The sequence below is a fragment of the Diachasma alloeum genome, unplaced genomic scaffold, assembly GCF_001412515.2.
Source record: "Diachasma alloeum isolate Michigan unplaced genomic scaffold, Dall2.0 Dall_scaffold_00322, whole genome shotgun sequence".
NCBI classification, from domain to species: Eukaryota; Metazoa; Arthropoda; class Insecta; order Hymenoptera; family Braconidae; genus Diachasma; species Diachasma alloeum.
In genome coordinates, this window is record NW_021680461.1 from 157,420 (window position 1) to 178,161 (window position 20,742).

Genomic DNA, 20,742 nt, shown 5'->3' on the forward strand with positions numbered 1-20,742 from the left:
TCGGAGTTACTCAATTTCGTGGAGTCAAACGGCTTTGCAATTGTAAATGGCAGGTCGCGAAGCGATCGCCCGGCAAAAAGTACGTACTGAAACTCAGCCACTAGTGTAATTGATGACATTTGGATCAACATCTCCCATCTTAATCGTGTAATTGACTCTGAAACAATTCTTGTCGGGTCAACTTCTGACCACTACCGTGTGGCTGTATCACTTCGGACCCTGCTAGATTCGACCACTGACACTACACCAAACACCTGCTTTGATGTGTTTAAATAAGAGAAAATAGTGTGGGACAAAACAAAGGCACCAAACTTCCGCCATGATATATTGTGGTCTGAAATAGTCTGAATGGACTCAGGGGGATTTTTCCACCTGGGATCCTCATAAGATTTTCAGCAATTTTAACCTTGCGGTATTAGAAGCTTCAAAGAAGACTGGTATCCTTAAAGGTGCAATGCCAATGGGAATGCTTACACAACCAACGCGGGAGCCTTCGTTTGATGATATCTGCATGGGAACAAAATTGAAACTAGCCAAAGCTATAAAACGCCGTAAAAAAACTCATTCTGAATGCCCCATATACTATGACAACGAGAAAATTGAGGAGCAGCTACCAAAAAGTCATCAGATCTAGACGCTCTGCGTATTAGAAGGAACTCAAGGACAAATTTTCAAACGTGAGGAATTCCTCGGAATTTTGGAGAGCAATTAAATGTTACCACCGCAAATCCGCCAAGCCATGTCCTATTACTTTAGACAAATGGGAACATTACATGCAACAAATTTATCCAGAAACCGGAGAGTCTTCTCCAGCCTGTGTCGCTAATATCTTGGTACCTTAACTTGACAACGTGGTCACACTGACCGAAGTGGAGAAGTGCCTAAAGGGACTGAAAAATATCAAGCTCCCGGACCGAACCTTATCCCGAACGAATGCATCAAATGGCTACTTTCTCACAGGAAACTACTTGTCCGGTCTCTTCAAGAAAGTTCTTACAATGGAACGAATCCCTCTTTGCTAGTCGCAATGGACAATTTCCATGCTTCACAAAAAAAGTGATTCACGCAGTCCTGGGAACTACTGCGGAATTGCCCTAATAAGCACCACTGCCAAGCTATTCACTACAATCATTAAAGAGAGGCTATACCATTGGGCGGAAATGAAGAACATTATCCCGGAATTTATGGCAGGATTCACAAGTGGGAGAGGATATATGGATAATATCTTTGTGCTACAATCAGTTATCCAGCTGAGAGTTAGACAGCAAGAAGGTTTTGTTGATGCGTTGGTAGTGGATTTCAAACGTGCATTCGTTTCAGTAAATCATGCAATTCTCTGGAACACGCTATCCAGACTGGGAATTAGCCCCAAACTGATCTGAATTCTGCAGCATTTCTACTCAAATGCTTCCACCCAGGTTAGGCAAAGTGTGTCTCTGTTAAATAGTGTCTCTATTTCGGAGGGTGTTCTGCAGGGAGAGTTCCTGAGTCCCCTACTGTTCACCCTTCTTCTGGCGGACATTGGAATTTTTTTCAAGGAAAGGAAGTGTTCGGGTATCAATATCGACAGACATAAGGAAGTCACGCTTCTACTATATGCAGATGATCTAATCGTTTTGGCGTCGGGTTCTGCAGATCTCCGAAAAAGGATCGCGATTTTGTCCGAGTACTGCAATGAAATCGGTTTGGCTATCAACGCACAGAAACCAAATGTCATCAGGTTCAATGGCTCGGGCACTCCAAGGAAGATAGAATCCCATGTCTTTTCACTGAGTGAGCCGCCGTCAAGCGATGACGACATCCTTGACATAACAAGAACATGTACATACTTGGACGTCAAGTTCTCTAGTTCTTCAGTTGGAATCGGAGCCGCCAAAGCAGCAGTAGCTAAGACGAGATTAGCAATCACCCCAGTGATTTCTAATCAAGAGGCAAGACTGACTCTTGAGACACCAGACTGACACTCTGTGAAGCCATGATTGTACCTATTCTCTTATATGGAGCCTACAGCTGGGGTCTCAGGTACCTATATACCCTTGAGTCTATCCAAATAAATTTCTTTAAGAGACTTCACAGTCTTCTGCTCTGCACACCAGGTTATGCTTTAAGAAATGAGCTTGTGTTACTACCAATTCAGTACAAAGTTTTCAAGCAAGCCTGGGCTTGGATTCTAAAAATTTTACTGATGCTGGATAACAGACTGCCGACGATCTGCTTCCTGAGATGACATCGACTATCAAGGAATGAGGGTGTTGACAAAGCTTTCAATTGGGCTTCCCAATTTCTAGAGCTGCTGACTGAAATTGGACATCACGATTCATGGGCACAGTTGGATGTCAAGATCTGGAGATTCCGTGAAGAGGTTGTCTTCGCAGACCTTGCCTCACGCCTGTGGAGGAGAGACGTGGAACGATATTTTTCATCCTCATTCTGCCAGATAATTCACGTACCGTCTGCTGTTCCTGTTTCTGCGCATAACTTGCGAATGAGATGTCCAATCGCCTGGACCAGAGTCTGCATCAACCTGAATCTGGCGCACAATTATAGACTGAAGTTACTCAAAGAAGGTATCTCCTACTCTTTCGATCCCAACGTAAGCTGCTCTATGTGCAATAGCATCGAAAATGAAGACGACAAACACATACTAATGAACTGTCCCCTATATAAACATTACTGGAAGAAATTTCTTGCCAGCAAAACAAACCCCAATTCAATCGTGAAAAATCTTCTCCGTTCTGAGTTCAATAATGATATGAGAAACGTCTACTGTTTCATCTCCAGCGCACTATCATTGAGAGAATCGTCCCGGTGGCTTGGCGCAGTGGGTAAGTTCGTTGCCTCACATGCAAAACGTTCCGAGTTCAAATCCCGGCCGGGTAGAATGTTGTGATCTAACCATTTAAAGTCTTGATCATCATCGCAGTATACCTTAACCGGGTCGAAGCGATGTAAAATAGCGATAAAAAAAAATCATTGAGAGATCACTAGCTACATACGCTGCCATATACGCGGTAATTACGTTTTAAACACCGCTCTGTATTATATTTTGGCTTTTGTATTTATAGTGTGTGTAACACAGGCTCCTTTTTTTTCACGTTATAATTACATTTTTAAAGACCTTTCTTTTTTGCTTCCGAATGGAACCTTTGTAATCGATCACTTTTACGATCTTCTAATTTTGCCTGAAAATGATGTATAATGTTAGTTTTGAGGCTTTCGCGGCCGTTATTAATGACATTATTGGCTTCCGGATGGATGTCGCGTTTGGTTTCAGCATTGCGCCGACGTATCGCAAACATTGCAGTCTGCATCTTCAAGGCTATGAGCTCCGATTCTAAGCTCCGATGTTTGGGGGTTGTCCTTATGTCATCCCCTGTGATGGTGGGGGAAGGGGAAGGAGGATCAGCCAATCGTATGATTTTAATAGATCAGCTCAATATGATTTTAATCAGCTCGTATGATTTTAATTGATCAGCTCAATTCAAAAATCGGGAGGACGGGTTTCCAAATGCGATTTATTTGATATCCTCTGTCCCTGTTGAGGTTTTTAGGGTTTTTATGGATTCCCAAAACCTCTCGGTATTTTCTTTCGAAATACCATTCAGATTTGGCCAACATTCTGGCTTGGTTGTACTGGATAGTATGTCCAGTGTCCATTCAGTGTTCAGCCAAGGCAGACTGTTCTGACCGTATTTGGAACACCGCTGGTGTTCCTTGATCCGTGTACTGATCTTCCACCCGGTTTCTCCAATGTATACTTTCCCGCATGAGCAAGCGATCTCGTACACTCCTGGTGTGCTCCGGGGTGGTCTTGGATCTTTTGCACTCGGCAGCATCTGTCCGATCTTCTTTGGGGGTTGGAAGATCGTTCGGATGTTATGTTTTCCGAGTACTTTACTTATGCGTTCTGTTGTGCCTCTCAGATAGGGGAGGAGGACCACTTTAGGTCTTTCCTGGTTTTCTTCAGGATCAATCTCCTCTCGGGGAGCAGAGAGCTCGCTCTGTAGCTTATGCTTGACCTTTCAAATTTGCTGGATGTTATATCCATTATACATCCATTTGGTGGATGTATAATGTTCTGAAACGCGAAAATATGATGTTTTTTGAATAAATGTATGTGTGTATGTCCGTATGTATGTGCGGATTTTTCGGATTTTTTAAAAATTTCAACAAAAAAAAGAGGAAAGTTGAAGCTTCAAATTTTGAATTTTGTGGAATAATTGGTATTGTTTGGGGGCGAGTCCAGGCGAGATTTCAGCTCGATCAGTCAAGTAGTTTTTGAGATATAGCAGATTTTTAAAAAAATTTTTTCCTCAATATCTAAAAAACTACGCAACTAAATTGAATTTCGTTGACGCCAAAATATTTCTTGTGATTATTTCTATCAAATCAAATCATAATATCTCAACTTAACTACCAACAACTAGGTTGTAATTGACATTTTCCAATGTTGTGTATGTTTTTGATAAAATCCTTGTAGTGACGATAATTCTAGAAAACATTAAGATAAGAAGCTGAAATTTTGTACGATTGTAGATTGCATCACACTAAAAGATGATATATTGGCTGGCCCGAATCGAATGAGTAGGAGATATTTAATTTTTTCAATTTTTTTTTTTGAAAAATTCTTTTCCGCAATATCTCTTCAATGGCTGGTCGGATTTCAACTTTTTTTTTAAATACTTGTCCCGATATCCTCTATCAAAATCAATCAAAATATTAGTAGCTTCCCTCACAAAGTTTTCGAGATATGAGCGTTTTCTTTTTTTTTTCATATTTTTTCTCATATGAAAGGTTATTGTGACATAGCATATGACGCGTAGATGTTGGAATAAAAGTCTGAAATTTTGGCTACTTGATAGTATTATTGAGCCATACATGTGTATAAAATATGGAGCTGAATGATTCGATACTTCTTGGCATAGGGCAATTCATAAAAAATTTTTTTTTCTTAAATTATACATTGCAACTTTGTCGATGATTCCTGCATCGTAGAGGCTTAATTAGGCATGGACAACGATGATTATGGTCTATTTTCCTGTTTTTCGTCCTATATTGTCAATAATTAATATAGTATATTGTGCATCAAGGGCGGAAAGTCATGTTTTCCCGCCCGAGATGCACATGCTATTTTTTAACACGCCTGCAAAGGAAAGTTCGTATTTTGCTCTTTGATGAGCGGGAGGAAAGTCAGTACTTTCCACCCGAGGGCGGGAAGTATTCGCTTTCCTCTCGCTCATCAGGGAGCAAAGTACGAACTTTCCGAGTAGGTATGTGAAAAAATTATTCTCATAGTCGTGACAAAGACACATGTGTAGACGGTCAATACGTTGTAGTGAATTGGAGTAAACTCGCTTCTTCAATACGGTTATCTTCAGTACTGGGTGGGTCTGTGGAAGAATATATTGATGAATCATATTAACTTTCCATAAGTCACATGTGTTGAGGTTCATACGTTTTAAGGATCTAATGTCTGGAATTGAGCAGTTTTCATGGATCCGAAGTTTCAAGGGCCAGGAGTTCCGAGGATCAATTTCCTCGCTTAAAATCTCCATTTATGCTCGTGACATAATCCAAATCCAAGTTTCGTCTTCTGCTATATGAAGGGTATGTCCATGTTCGGTACTGGATAAACCTATAAACATCTAGACCGGGAGCGAGAGGGGGGGGGGTTGATCTTCTCCAATTCCCAATAACTCGACTTGTAGATGAAGATATTGGAAATTACAGATTATCATAAAACGCCCCTGTTCACCTTGCTCCGCTCAATTGAAGATCAATTTCATTCATTAAGTGTTAAGTCATTAGTTTCAAGAGTCGAATACTCTCTCTCATTTGTTTCAAGAGTCGAATACTCTCACTATCTATTGTACGTCTGTCGGATTTACATTCTACCGGTTAGGCCCCTTTTGTGTCACATATTTGGGATTTGGATCTGTGGTGTTACATGTTCCTCAATGGTCGGACATTTTAAAGGTCAGATATCATTTGTTCAGACGTATTAAAGGTCACACATTGCGAGGGCTCGATATCTATATGATTAGATGTCTTACGGTTTTTTCTTCTTTTCTCTCAATGGTGGCTCAATGGATTGAAGATTCAATGTTTTCAGGGGAATACGTCTTGTATATCACATATGAGGATCAGAAAAATATTCATTGTGAGGAGATATAGCACAATGTATCGAATACTACTGGTGAAACGTTTGTGTTTGATCCTTGATGCTTTTTACTTTTATGACGTCTGACCTTAGAGTCTGCGATCTTGATAGCATCCGACTCTTGTGACGTTTTTATTTTCGACCCTCGGGACCTTGAAAGTGACCTTCATACTTTTTTTCTATTAAGCATTAGAAACCTATTTAGAAGGTTTATTAGTCATAAGACTTTCACACTGTTTGACCCTCTGACCCTTTTACTGGGTCACTCCTCGTAGTGACCATTGTGACTCTCATGATGATTAAAAGATTTTCATCAGAGATTTTCAACTCATCGTTTCATTTCACCAGATTCTATTGTTTTCTACTTTGTAGAAACTTCTGTATGCTTTTGTTTTCATAACGTACTGATACCTCAGAAAGAAAAATCGTATTAAGGATGAAAATAGAAATCGCGTTGCGCAAATAAGATACAACAAGATGTGAAATTTTCAGAATTATGAAAAAAATGTGAATTGAAAAAACCATATCATCGATTAAAACAAAGAAGAAATCGCGTGGAATTATTCAATTTATGGATCTATTCGAAAGCTTACTACCAATGTAATTGGTAGAAATGCAAATAATAAAAAATATATGAATTGTGACGTATTTTCTTACCTCTGCGGACGGTGAAAAATATGCAGCCCTCAGCGACCGAACAACGAACAGAAAGTTGGGCGCCAGCACGGGTGAACCGTGCAATTCAAACAACAAATTAAATCGACAATTATTCGAGACGAAAGAACAACCTCCGACAGCTCAGACAACCGCGGTGGCAGCTGGGTTCTCGATACAAATGGTTATTCTGGAGTTTCCGAAATGACTTGGTTTTCTTATCTAACAAATTATCTAAAAATGCAATAATCCGGGGAATAAATAATTTATTCAATAAACCCCCTTGTTCATTTCAATCCAAATCACCCCTCAGAAAATTAATAACACAAATATTCAACAAAAGTTAAAGACTCGATACACTAGAAAATCCCTAACTAATGATTGGTCAAAATAATAAAATACTAGTCAGTCAAAAGGATAAGTTCAGTCAAAATTACGGAATCATCAATAAAGTCAAACTGTAGAAATGACTAGCGAAAATAAAGTCAGATAATATCACTGAATGGGAGGTTAATTTTCCGATAGAATAAAATGTCAAAATATCCCAAATCGAAGAGGTGACTGAAATGGACGGCGGCAACTGAAATTGCCTCGGAACAGACAATACAAAAGGTGACCGCACTCAAGGTCAAATACGAATCACTCGAGCGTCGACAAGACGCTACAATTTCAACTGCCGATGCGATGACGAAATGATATGACAACTTCAACCATTGAAAACAAAAGTAATTACCGAAAATTTCGAATATCAATGTAGGTCTCAAAATTAATTCAAAACTGAATAAATTATTCCAAAGGATTTGTTNGATTTGTTCTACCGATTCCTCATCCGATCGGCAAACAAACCGTTGAAACGAGAGTCAAAATCCGTTCAGAGAAACCACTGAATTCCCGAGAAAATCGAACATCTCAAATCACAATAATCAGACGTCAAAAAATAGNGCTACAATTTCAACTGCCGATGCGATGACGAAATGATATGACAACTTCAACCATTGAAAACAAAAGTAATTACCGAAAATTTCGAATATCAATGTAGGTCTCAAAATTAATTCAAAACTGAATAAATTATTCCAAAGGATTTGTTCGACCAATTCCTCATCTGATCGTCGAACAAACCGTTGAAACGAGAGTCAGAATCCGTTCAGAGAAACCACTGAATTCCCGAGAAAATCGAACATCTCAAATCACAATAATCAGACGTCAAAAAATAGATTATACAAAAGAGGCTAACCTCTGCCGAACAGACGATAAGAACTCGCCCCGAAAATCAAAAGACTAATGGCGTCACTTCGCCCGACGCTAAGCATCGTCAAAAAGCTAACGAGTGAATTCTAATCGTTGTCGATATAACACAGATACAAAATGATATTTCTGGAACTCTTCTTCCGCTCACCACAATCTCCAACGAGTCTAGTCCAGGAGCCAGGGCGAAAGAGTCTCCAAATCCTTCAAATCTGGTCAACGCTGGTGTCCACAACACGATGAATCGCTCCAACAGCAAGAGGTTTTACACCGAACAACAGCTCGCTCGCCACCCAAACGAGAAGTGAGGCTAAAACCCACGCTTCTCCCATGCGTTCGGGACACTTCCCGCCAATCGAACCCCATTGGCCAGGGCCGTTCCATGAGCCGCTCTGATTGGTTGTAACCCAACCAAGCAGACTTATTCTCCAATAGACACTCAGCTGTGTGCCTCTCCACAAAACAACTTAATAGGGAATAAATATCCAATTCATTTTCCCTTCATTTCGTATCATTACCGGACGTCTAACGTCAGTCCGGTAATTTCTCTCGCACTGCCTAAACCATCACTTCCGGTTAGGTGTGGAGATCCAAAATGGCCTCACAAATCTCGGCCGATAACCGCCTTCGTCCCGTCACCTCCGACAAGTGGCGCCGCCGGTGAACTGCACTCGAGCTATCCCTCCAACGTGGGAAGTCGATCCAAATACAAAAGCAGCTCTTTTACCACATAATGACTTTCTGGAGTTTCCCCCTTCCCAGCCCCCTGGAGACCCGACGTCTGAGGCTGCCGAAGTCCCTACATGTGGCTCGATACAATAACAAAAATTAAAAAAAAAACAAAGCATTAGTCATAACCCCAAATAAACCCTTTTGACTCTCGCTTCGCAGTGATGACTTCTCGTCTGGATGGTAAATTTCACCGTTGAACGGTCGAAATAAAATAACACGTTACAGAATATATCCCTTCCGTCATATGCCTTCAGTGGCATAGCTTCTGCCAGACTGCTCGTTTATATTCTTTTTGGTTTCTACTGTTGATTTTTTTTTGGATAGGGTGAACCAACCAGTGTTCGAACCAGACCAGTAATCGATCTAATTGGTACTTTTTCTGTAAAATAAATTAGTAGAAGGTAGAGATGCCTCGCATTATACATGAAAAATAAAATTATGACATTTCCAAATGATATTATGATGATTGAAAATGTCTAAGTTACCTTATTACCAGCGGAAGAAACAGTTTTCGATGACACGTCGCCATTTGCATATTCCCATTACAGAATACGCATTTCGATGACTGGGTTTTCGCACATTTTCAGCTTTTTGTATTCATATCATTAATTATATCGTCAATTAATATCCATAATATTTTTTTCTATTATCTATGGAGATGTACAGGGGAGTTATATTTTTAAATCAATTTTCGACCTGGTTATATTTTTAAATCTACGTCAAAAATAACTGTGACCTTATTCGTTCGAACGCTGAACGATTCACCCTACTACTGATTTTGTATTTTCTTCTCTTATTTCTCCCCGTGGTCAATTGGGCCGTTTACGAGGCCCTCACGGAGACGTCTTTTCCGAAAATAATAATATCTATTCAAACATCTAGATGTAATTTCGGTTAATTACTCTGCTATATAGACAATGTCCATTGGCGTGCAACAACCTGTAATTATTATCATTTTTAGAATAAATTATTATTATTATATTATTATTATTATTATTATTATTATTTCTCCTCTGTACAGAAGTCGTTATTAACTCCAAGCTAGGTCGACCTCTAATTTTAATTGATAAAGGTGAATTAATTGCAGAAACATGTGAAGCCTCTCTTTCCTCTGGGATTGTCGTTTGGAACCAGTCTTATTCGAGACAAACAGCGGCGAGGAGAACATCAATTTGATGATTAAATGAATGTTGCGTGTTTCATCGTTGGACGATAGGAATTTTAGAAAAAATAAAATCAAACAGACGGAAATCAAGTTTAAGGAATTAACGGACTCATTCATTGAAGTTTCTGCTACGGATCTGGAAGTCCTGAGGCATTGCATGACAAAAGATACGCTTCGAAAATTCCGAGACTGTCTAAAAAAGAAAATTGAGGAAGATGACTTCAAGTGCGTTCTGTCTAAGAACCGAGAACACCCCCAATGCACAGACGTTATTGCTTGTGATGCCTGCCTGTGATGGTACCATTGGCTATGCATTGAATTGAAACGAAAACCGAAAACGTGGTTCTGCACAAGGAGTAACGAGATCAATTAGAATTAAAAAATATGGTCTCTCGACGTTTTTCAAACAATTCGAAAATCTGAGGATATCTATCAAATGAGAGTATAAGTCTATAAGGACTCAAAAAAAAAACATCGATGGAGCTTGAACTTGAAAATAATTGCTAATTACGAAGTTGACGGAAACAGTTCCTATAAATATAATTTAATTATTTATAATGTATAAGATATTTAGTGTACTCATTTGATCTTCCTCGATGCAATCTTATTGTTTTTTCATTGTATATGGCTGTCACTGAACAATTTTTTATACAGCATAAATAAAGATATCCTGATAATAAATATTGAAACTATCCATCGCTTTTCCTAGTTCATCCAAATCTAATCTTCAAAAAGTTTCTAGATGGTTTATTTCCCTCATTTCGGAGAAAAACTTTTTCTGCAAATAATGTAATTCTCCACAAAAGAGGTATCACGATGTTCTTTGCTGGCTGATGTGATTGACGTAGAATTATACAATCTTTAATTTTGTGGAAATTTTTTAAATGAAACTTTTGTTGATATGGCAATTATTAAGAAATTGAATGAATTTATAGGTGAGATATATTTTTTTTTCATAGGTAATTTCTCTATAAAAAAAAGTTCAGTCATTACTGAAAGGCATAGCTGACTTCACAACTTCATAATGAATATGAGAGATCTTTAAATCTCTTCGAAATTCCCAGAATAATTGATATGAGCAAACGAGAAAAAGTCGGCAAAATCCAAGTGATGGGTTCCTTTTTCCTGATAAACCTCTCAAATTCTTATAAAGTCGTACCGCCGAGATTCCAGTGTTGGTGTTCAGAGTAGGAGGCAATGATGTGAGTGGAGATAAATTTGAGAAGCATAATTTAATCAGTTTGCTTGCACCTCTTGTGTTGAGATATTTCGTTAGGATTTACAAAAGATGTTGATAACAGTAGTAAGTGTCCATGATTGTCGAATTTTTTTCCAGGAATTCTCCCCCCCACGCTCCTTTTTTCAGGAAGTGCACGTGCACGTCCCTCCTTCCTCCCCCGGCGGCATGCGTTTTGAAGAGAACGTCGGCGCGCTGGAGGGCCCCCTGAGGTGCAGGGCGTCAAAGTTGGGGTCCGAGGATCACAGGAAGTGGGTGGTGGGTGGAAAATGACCGGCAGATGGAAAATGGGTGGCGGGTGGGAAAAGGGTGGTGGGTGGAAATGGGGTAGTGGGTGGGAAATGGTCAGTGGGCGAAAAGTCGAGTGACGGTTGGAAAGTGGGTGGTGGAAAATGGATGACGGGTAGAAACTGGTAGGCAGGTGTTGGCGACGGTCCGGATGTCGCTCCCCAGGACATTGGAAGCTCCGGAGAGACAAAGGGTTGCAACCATGAATGACGCAAAAAGCGGACAATACGTTCTCTCTCTTTTCTATTTTGAAGACGGTGAATTTTTCGAGCTGACATGGAGACGAATATATTTTTCTGGAATCTTCTACGTAGCTGAAAAAATGTCGAGGTTTTTCGCAAATGAATAACACAAGGTTTACAAATGACTTTCTTTAATTCATATAAAATGATGGAATACAGTTCTAGGGTTACAAATGATATTTTTTTCATTTCAATTTAAAATTATTTACAATCACAAGAGGTTATTATTATTATATAGTCTTTAGTATGAGGGGATTCGGTAAGCCCCTCCCGCAAAATCATCCAACTCGTCCTAGCAAAAATGGTACATGTCCACCAAATCATTGATACAATTATCCCAGATTCGCCTGATATATTGTACGGCGGCGGTCGTCCTTGCCCAGAAGGCAAATCTCCTCCAAATTGTTGCGTATGCCATAGTGAAGTTCTTCAGTGGCTGGCATCCTGTTGTAGTCCATATAATGCATGGCAACACTTGTGATCGCCCGGACCAGAGACTCCTTGTATTGTTTGAGAGGCAATGAGTCCAAAAAATTTAATCACTGATCGATCTATACCGCTTTGTTTGTTAATGTTGTAATGCTTGGGTTCATCATAATGAGTGGTTGCCTTACATCAGCACGTACAAAAGCAACGCGGGGGTTATCGTAGCTGCGATGGAATCTCACTTTGACATCCTCAAATTGCTTAGGAGATACATTGTGGATGATTTTTGAGTGAAAATTCTCAGAGTCAAAATAGTCCGTAATGGCATCCAGATCTTTGTACAGAAGGCCCCATTCCTCCCGTGACATTGACAGCACGACACGGTTGGGGCGTACGGCCATATACTGCACCACGGGAACAAATTGACTGAGGCAGGTAACTTGTAAACCAACACGAATTTGCTTCGTCTCTGACTTATTGAGAGGTATAATTTGCGACAACACCACATGCTGTGCAACACCACTGCACTCTTTTTCGTTGATATTTTCCATGGTAAACAAATAGATGAACAATATCAAATCGACTGAATGAAATACACTGCGAGTAGCCGCGTTTTATAGCGTTCGGTATGAGAGTGGGGCGCACTCAATTCCCCCACCATACACATAACAGGCTCACCACACATTACCCCTACCGTAGGGAGTGTTGCAGCGTCGGTGCCACACATGACCCCCACTACCATGGATTCAATGTGATGTATATTACCCCCACCTCTATCACGCTACCTCCCACTACTATCATATTGCCCCCGTCGCTGTGAATTTTTTTTTAAATACAAGTTTCTTGGATTTATTTTTTGTCAGTCATTCGTGAAAATATATTTGTGACAGTAAAAATAAATAAAATTTGGAGAGATGAAGACGTTGAACTGTTCGATAAATATTAGGTGTGTGACTTAATTTTTACAGATTTTTCAGTAAATTTATTTAATATAAAAAAAAAGATAATAACGAACTTAATTTTGAAAATATTGTCCATGGTCTTCTATGACCTTGCGCCATCTCTCAGGTAACATTCGAATGCCGTCGTGAAAGAAACTTGCAGGCTTCGAGGAGATAAAGTCATCGACGAATTTACGCACATCGTCCAGCGTTTTAAACTGTTTATCCACTAAGGCTGTTTTGCCACTAGTGATATTCGGATGGGGCCAAGTCGGGTGAATATGCCGCGTACGGGGGAACTTCCCATTCCAAGTTTAAAAGGGTCTTCTGAGTCGCGAGAGCAACGTGAGGTCGAGCATTGTCATGCAGCAGTATGACTTGCCTGCTTTCTTGCCCAGTAGATCNACGAATTTACGCACATCGTCCAGCGTTTTAAACTGTTTATCCACTAAGGCTGTTTTGCCACTAGTGATATTCGGATGGGGCCAAGTCGGGTGAATATGCCGCGTACGGGGGAACTTCCCATTCCAAGTTTAAAAGGGTCTTCTGAGTCGCGAGAGCAACGTGAGGTCGAGCATTGTCATGCAGCAGTATGACTTGCCTGCTTTCTTGCCCAGTAGATCGCCTTTTCCGATCAAGTTCTTCGCTCAGTTTGTTCAGTTGTCGGCTGTAGCGTTCCGCAGTCACCGTCTGACCTGTTTCCAGGAGTTCGTAATAAAGCACACCCTTCACGGCCCACCAGATACACAGGAGAATCTTTTTTAAGTGGATGTTCTGTTTCGGCGTCGATGTACTGAATCGTCCGGGATCTGNCCACCTCTATCACGCTACCTCCCACTACTATCATATTGCCCCCGTCGCTGTGAATTTTTTTTTAAATACAAGTTTCTTGGATTTATTTTTTGTCAGTCATTCGTGAAAATATATTTGTGACAGTAAAAATAAATAAAATTTGGAGAGATGAAGACGTTGAACTGTTCGATAAATATTAGGTGTGTGACTTAATTTTTACAGATTTTTCAGTAAATTTATTTAATATAAAAAAAAAGATAATAACGAACTTAATTTTGAAAATATTGTCCATGGTCTTCTATGACCTTGCGCCATCTCTCAGGTAACATTCGAATGCCGTCGTGAAAGAAACTTGCAGGCTTCGAGGAGATAAAGTCATCGACGAATTTACGCACATCGTCCAGCGTTTTAAACTGTTTATCCACTAAGGCTGTTTTGCCACTAGTGATATTCGGATGGGGCCAAGTCGGGTGAATATGCCGCGTACGGGGGAACTTCCCATTCCAAGTTTAAAAGGGTCTTCTGAGTCGCGAGAGCAACGTGAGGTCGAGCATTGTCATGCAGCAGTATGACTTGCCTGCTTTCTTGCCCAGTAGATCGCCTTTTCCGATCAAGTTCTTCGCTCAGTTTGTTCAGTTGTCGGCTGTAGCGTTCCGCAGTCACCGTCTGACCTGTTTCCAGGAGTTCGTAATAAAGCACACCCTTCACGGCCCACCAGATACACAGGAGAATCTTTTTTAAGTGGATGTTCTGTTTCGGCGTCGATGTACTGAATCGTCCGGGATCTGCCCACGACTTTTTACGTTTGGGATTCTCATAAAAAATATACTTTTCATCACTCGTCTCAATTCTCCACAAGAAGTCCTTTTTTTCCAAGCAAGCAGGGAGTTGCCACGTGTTCATACGTTGATCTAGGTTGTGTTCGGTCGACACATATGGGACCCACCTTCCAAGTTTTTGGATTCTTCCCATTTGACGCAAACGCTTAGACATAGCTGTTTGGGTGTAAAGGGAGTAAAATGCTCATCAAGTATCGAAGAAATAGATAATGTGGTCAAGACGAGAATGGAATGTATACATATATACAATTTTCCACGTATGCTACAATAAAGTACCGGCTGAATCCAACGAAGAAATAGAAGAGAGTTTCCGAATGATGTAGAATCGTCCATCGCTGAGAAGCATCGCCATCGCTAGTTTATTAAACGATAGAAAATATGCGAAAAATAAGAAGACTTTGCATTTGGTGAAAACAACAATCCTGTATAATAGTGATGTGTTATTATACAAAATGTAGACATCAGGGATATATTTTTTCAGCGGTATAGAAAAAAGGTGATTGTATAAAGCGAGAATGGGTGCAAAATTTGCCTGACCTCAATTCTATAGGGAGTGCAGCGAAGAATAGTATTTCCCTGCGGAGGAGGAGACACTGATCTATAAGCAAGAACGACCAATCACTGATATTTCTTCACAATAGACAGCAAATGCAAACGAAGTGGGCTGAAAAAGAAAATCCAGAGGTTTATTTCTCAGAGGATATTCAGGACTCCCCACAAAGGTTAGATTTTCCAAAGTATGGAAAACTCGTAGCTCCTCCTCTTAACTAGTGCTGTATAAAAGAGCCTTACGAGGGTGTAGTCACATTTGCGTTTCCGACAAAATGACATCAAGTCGAGTGAGCCCATCTCCAAAAAAGCAGTGGAAGTTTAATGTGTCTAACAGGTTATAAGCCTGGAAGTTTTAAACCAAAAGTACCTCGATATTTTGTGAACATAAAAAATCAAAACGAAATACAAATAGTGAGTGATGGGGTAGTGGAAAATAACAGTGAAGAAAAAAATCAGGTTGAAAAAATGCTTTAAAAAAAGTGAAACTCCATCAACGTGAAGCCTCCATAAACATTGACCGTGGCACCCAAGTGACTGAAAAGAAGAAAAAATCGGGAGGACGGTTAAGCAATAAATCACTCCACAGCGCTAAAAGTGATTCCAAAATTGTGGATGCGAATAAAAAAAGTGAAATTATTCAAGTGAGCACGGAGGATAAAAACTTGTAGATTAATATGCTGAAAGACGATCTTGATATTTTCAATCAAGTGTGTGAAGAAAAAGTACCCCCTGAAAATAAAAATGTATTGGAAAAGCAGCAGCCGCAGAAGGAAAAAATAAAAGAAACTGATAAAAAGAAGCAGGAACATCAGGCCCGGTCGTGCGCTTCGCGCGCTCCCTCTTTGGGGTATGACCGGTAGAGGTTGGTGGAATTGGGTGTGACCCATTACGGGTCGAACCAATAACTTCCCTACAATTTGTTTTTTCTTTCATTACTTTTTTTTATTATGTATTTATTCAATTTTTTCTCATATTTCTCCGAGAAAATACCCATAGAAGGAAAGTTTCTTTGCAGATTTAATAAACGCTTGGGTCATGCCACAGTGAATGCAGCGCACGCTATACGCAACGCTAGTCAATGTCAGAAATATTCAGAAAACAGTTGGATAATTATTTCATGCGTTGCATGTTTTTAGCGTTGCATCCATTGTGGCATTACCCTTAGGGTGATTTCGCAAAGAACGCATTTGCAATTCAAGTTGACTCAAACTTCAATCAAGCTTGAGTTAAACCCATTTTACTTGACCCACTTAAAAATTCTCTCAACTCCGAAGCTGATCCACTTAAAAATTTGCAACTTCAAAGTTGAGCCACTTCGAAATTTTGCAACTTCAAAGTTAACCCACTCTAAAATTTTCCAACTTTCCCTTTTTTTTAATTGCAAAATTCGAACGTTTTTTTCTAAAAAACCCAACAACCACTGAAGCGATTTCGCTCAAAATCTAATGAGAATCAAGTTATTTGCATCGATGTGGAACGATTTGCATCTCCTGTGGAACATCATGTACGACGGGCTGCTGAAGCTGAAACTGCCCTCGCGGACTATGCTTGTGGCATTTGCAGACGACGTGGCTGTGGTCATCATCAGGAAACACCTGGAGGCCATGAAGCGTGTTTTCAGCATAACGTTCGAGACGATCCGCTGCTGGATGGATTCTGTTGGACTGAGCCTAGCGGAACAGAAGACGGAAGCCGTATTGATCACCAGCAGGAAGAAGATCGAGACGATCACGCTGCAAGTCGGGTCTTGTGAAATCACCTCCCAGCCATTCATCCGATACCTGGGGGTGATGATCGATGCACGACTGAATTTCAAGCAGCAAGCTGAGCACGTGGGGACCAAGGCATCTGGTGTGAGATCCACCTTATCACGCCTCATGCCAAACATCGGGAGACCCAAGCAGAGGAGACGAGCAGTACTGTCCTCAGTGATTACTTCCGTGCTCAGATATGCTATCCCCATCTGGGGAACTGTCCTACAACTACAGGAAGCACGACGTAAGATCGCACCACTCTATCGACTCAGTGCCCTTAGAGTCGCAAGTGCATATCGGACGGTTTCTGAGGACGCAGTGTGTGTCATCGCAGGAATGTTGCCGATCGAGATTTTGGCTGAGGAGCGGAAAGCTCTGTATGAGCGTAGAAGATCCGAAGTGCTGAGTCCCGAGGAGTTGACGTCTGAAGAAAGGCGAAACAGCCTAAGGCGATGGCAGCTGAAGTGGGACAACTCCACCAAGGGGAGATGTACTCACCGCCTGATCCCTAAAGTGGATGTCTGGCTAAATCGCGGACACGGGGAGGTGAACTACTACCTGACGCAGATGCTTTCTGGGCACGGATGCTTTAGAGCGTATCTTCATAAATTCAAGCATGAAGATTCCTCGAAATGTCCAACCTGCCCAGAAGTGGATGATGATGCGGAGCATGTGTTCTTCGCATGCCCGCGTTTCAGCGAGACCAGGCATATCTGGGTGTCCACACTAAAAATGAATCTACATCATCTCCGTACACATCTGCACATACAGACCGGTCTCCAAAAAGGGTCGGGAGAGTTTATAGGGGTAGTTTATATGCAACGTGGAGAAACCATGAAATTTCCACATTCGTTTTTCGGGGTCATTACAATACCTTCCTCCCTTCGGGAAGTTAAAAACAATAGGAAATATATTCTAATGAAAAATGTAACTATTCTTTACAGAGCTGTGAAAGTGTTTCGATTCGCTCGAACGTTTCCAGCTGATTGATGGAGTACAGTATATATAAGACAGATTTGAGAGAGTGCACATGTGTTTACGATAAACCGCGGTTGATAATCAAATCGATTAGGATTCTTCTTCATCAACTGCTGACATTTCGTTTGGCAAAACAAGTTTCTGTAGAGATGTTTCGAATATAATGTGGAAAAAATGAAGGCATTCATAGACGAAACATATTACATTCGTATTCATGTTTCAGTTTTATCGTTCCAAAAGCAAGTGAATTGTCTCGGTTTCTCCTGCATTTATGCTGATTTTCCGTAATGCTCCGGATTATCATTGCGAATCATTGCCGATTTGTATTCTCCTCATCTGTCCTCTATTCTAATTTTTTTTTAAATCTGTACAACGAAATTTTCATGATCCATTCCAATAATTCAAGAATGGTAAAGTTAATTGTTCTCATCTAACTCAATCAGTTCTGGTGGTTGAGTAGATACGCGTGACTCAATGAGGGTTGTGAACCAAGTGAGTAAATGGACTCCTGGAAATTCTATCACAGTACACTTCTTTCCATCTGATTATGTCTTGTTGAAGTTGGCGCCTTAAATTAATATGGCGACGCGCGTGCGCGGATGGTTATCCACCCGTTCTGCGTCGATTACATTCAGGTTGGTTAGAGTTCAATTAATCGATAAGAAAAACCGATAAAATTAATAAAAGCGATAAACCAAGCTATTGAATATTATAATCATATTGTTCCCGAAACACTCATCTTAAAATTGAATAAATAAGTCTTATCTTTTTCTATCTCAATTCATCGGCATTTCCGTATTATTTCTGACCCTCAAACTACAACATGTCTCAGTCATATTGATGTTTTCTATTGACTGTTCTTCGCCCATTCTAATGCATACAATCCCACCTATATTAATTTCACCACATAGTCTTTCTAATTCTTATCTTCTGACCCCGTGCATTCAGTCGTTCAGGGCACACGGGATCATTTTTCCTCGCGGTCTATTTCACCCCGTGGTGCATGTCCCCGCTTTCTACCCCACGTGGGGATTTTATGGAGGTCATTGTTGTGATCACTTATGGAATCAGAGCTATGATAATAAAAAAAATCGAAGTTCCAAAAGTTCCATTTTTAGAATATCTGGAAAACGCCTGAGTCGATTTTGTTAAAAATCCACTTGGTTCTACTGTATGCGAAGATTCATCGATTGTATGAAGAACAATCCAAATTGCATCATTTCCACTGAAAAAATGATCAAATAAGGGAAAAAAACTTCCTTTTTGGCGTTTTTTCACATGTTTGTTACAAATAACTGAAGAACCGTTGAGACGATCGTCTTCACGAACTGATCAGTTCTAAGTTATACCAAGATGCATCAATTGTAAAAAAAAAATTGAATCATATCATTCGTTCAAGAGGAATCATCGAGCAAAATGTTGTTTACATACATAAACACACACGCACATACACACACGCACATACTCACACACACACACACATACGAAAATGTCTTCAAAATTCGTTGAATATAATTCTAAACGTCAAGAAACGTGGACAAATCATCAAAATTCCACATTCGATTTCCGGGGTCATTACTATAACTACCCGATAGATCGGGAAGTTAAAAAAGCACGTGCCCGTGAAAATCGCTTAAAAATCGCTGAAAAGAGGAAGGCCGAATTCAACGCTCGGGAAAGAAGGAGGCAATTGGCCAAAGAAAAACAGAGGCAATTCAGGGCTCGTGAAAATCGCGTAAAAATCGCTGCAAAGAAGAAGGCCGAATTCAATGCTCGGGAAAGAAGAAGACAATTGGCAAAGGAAAAACACATGCAATTCAGGGCTCGCGAGTTTGAAAAAAATCGCTCTGAGGACCGTTCATCGACGGAAATCATCCCCGAGAGCCCTGAGATCGTGTCAGAGTCACAATCATCGATCTAGATCATCCCCGAGAGCCCTCAGGTCGTGTCAGAGAAACAATCATCGATGGAAATTGTCCCAGAGTAGGGATGTGAGTGACAAAAAGGAGCGGTCAAATGACGGTCAATTACCGCGGACATGACGGGTAATTACCTTGTCCATAAATCTGAAGGTTCGGTCAGGAATTCGAAAAATGACCAATTTAATTCTGACGGTCAATTCTCATCTATATAGATGACACACAGAAATTTTTATTCGGTTACTCGGTGTCGGTAAGGTTGCTGGCGATCATAGGGACCCTACGTCGTCACTAGGGGTCCATGCGACACTAGATAACTGCATTCATTCAGCAAGCAATTCAGGTGAAGAGCTAAGCGAGGTAGATGAGGGAGCCGGGGGCAATTATGAGAATTAAGGAGAGAAGGGCTGAAGACGAGCCTCATTCAGCATCCTCCTAATATAGTATAAAGTTTATGACCAAAAACAATATATACAGAGATAAATATTTAATTAATTTTGTTGACATGCATTAAGTTCATGAGTTTATCATGAATGATCGCGAGTATCGAATGTATGATTGTTTTGTAATTCGTTCCAATAAACATTAACTTTGAATTATGAAATGCGATTCAATTCCTAACTAATGAAACAAAATAACCAAAAATCTAACCGAAAAAATTACCAAAAAGAAAACGACCGTTAATTTGCATCTGTATAGAGGAATTCTGGTCATTTTCTCAAATATTTGACCCTGATTGCTCATGACGGTCATTTTGCATGGGGAATTATGTCGGTGTCAGAAAATGATTAGAAAACGGTCAATTTCTCTCTCTCTCT

General features: G+C 40.4%; 1 protein-coding gene across 1 annotated transcript in view; it reads left to right on the plus strand.

Annotated features, from left to right (window-relative positions):
- LOC107040140 (leukocyte tyrosine kinase receptor) overlaps positions 1-20,742 on the plus strand; it is a 591,240-nt gene that overhangs the window by 143,998 nt on the left and 426,500 nt on the right. The window lies entirely within an intron of this gene.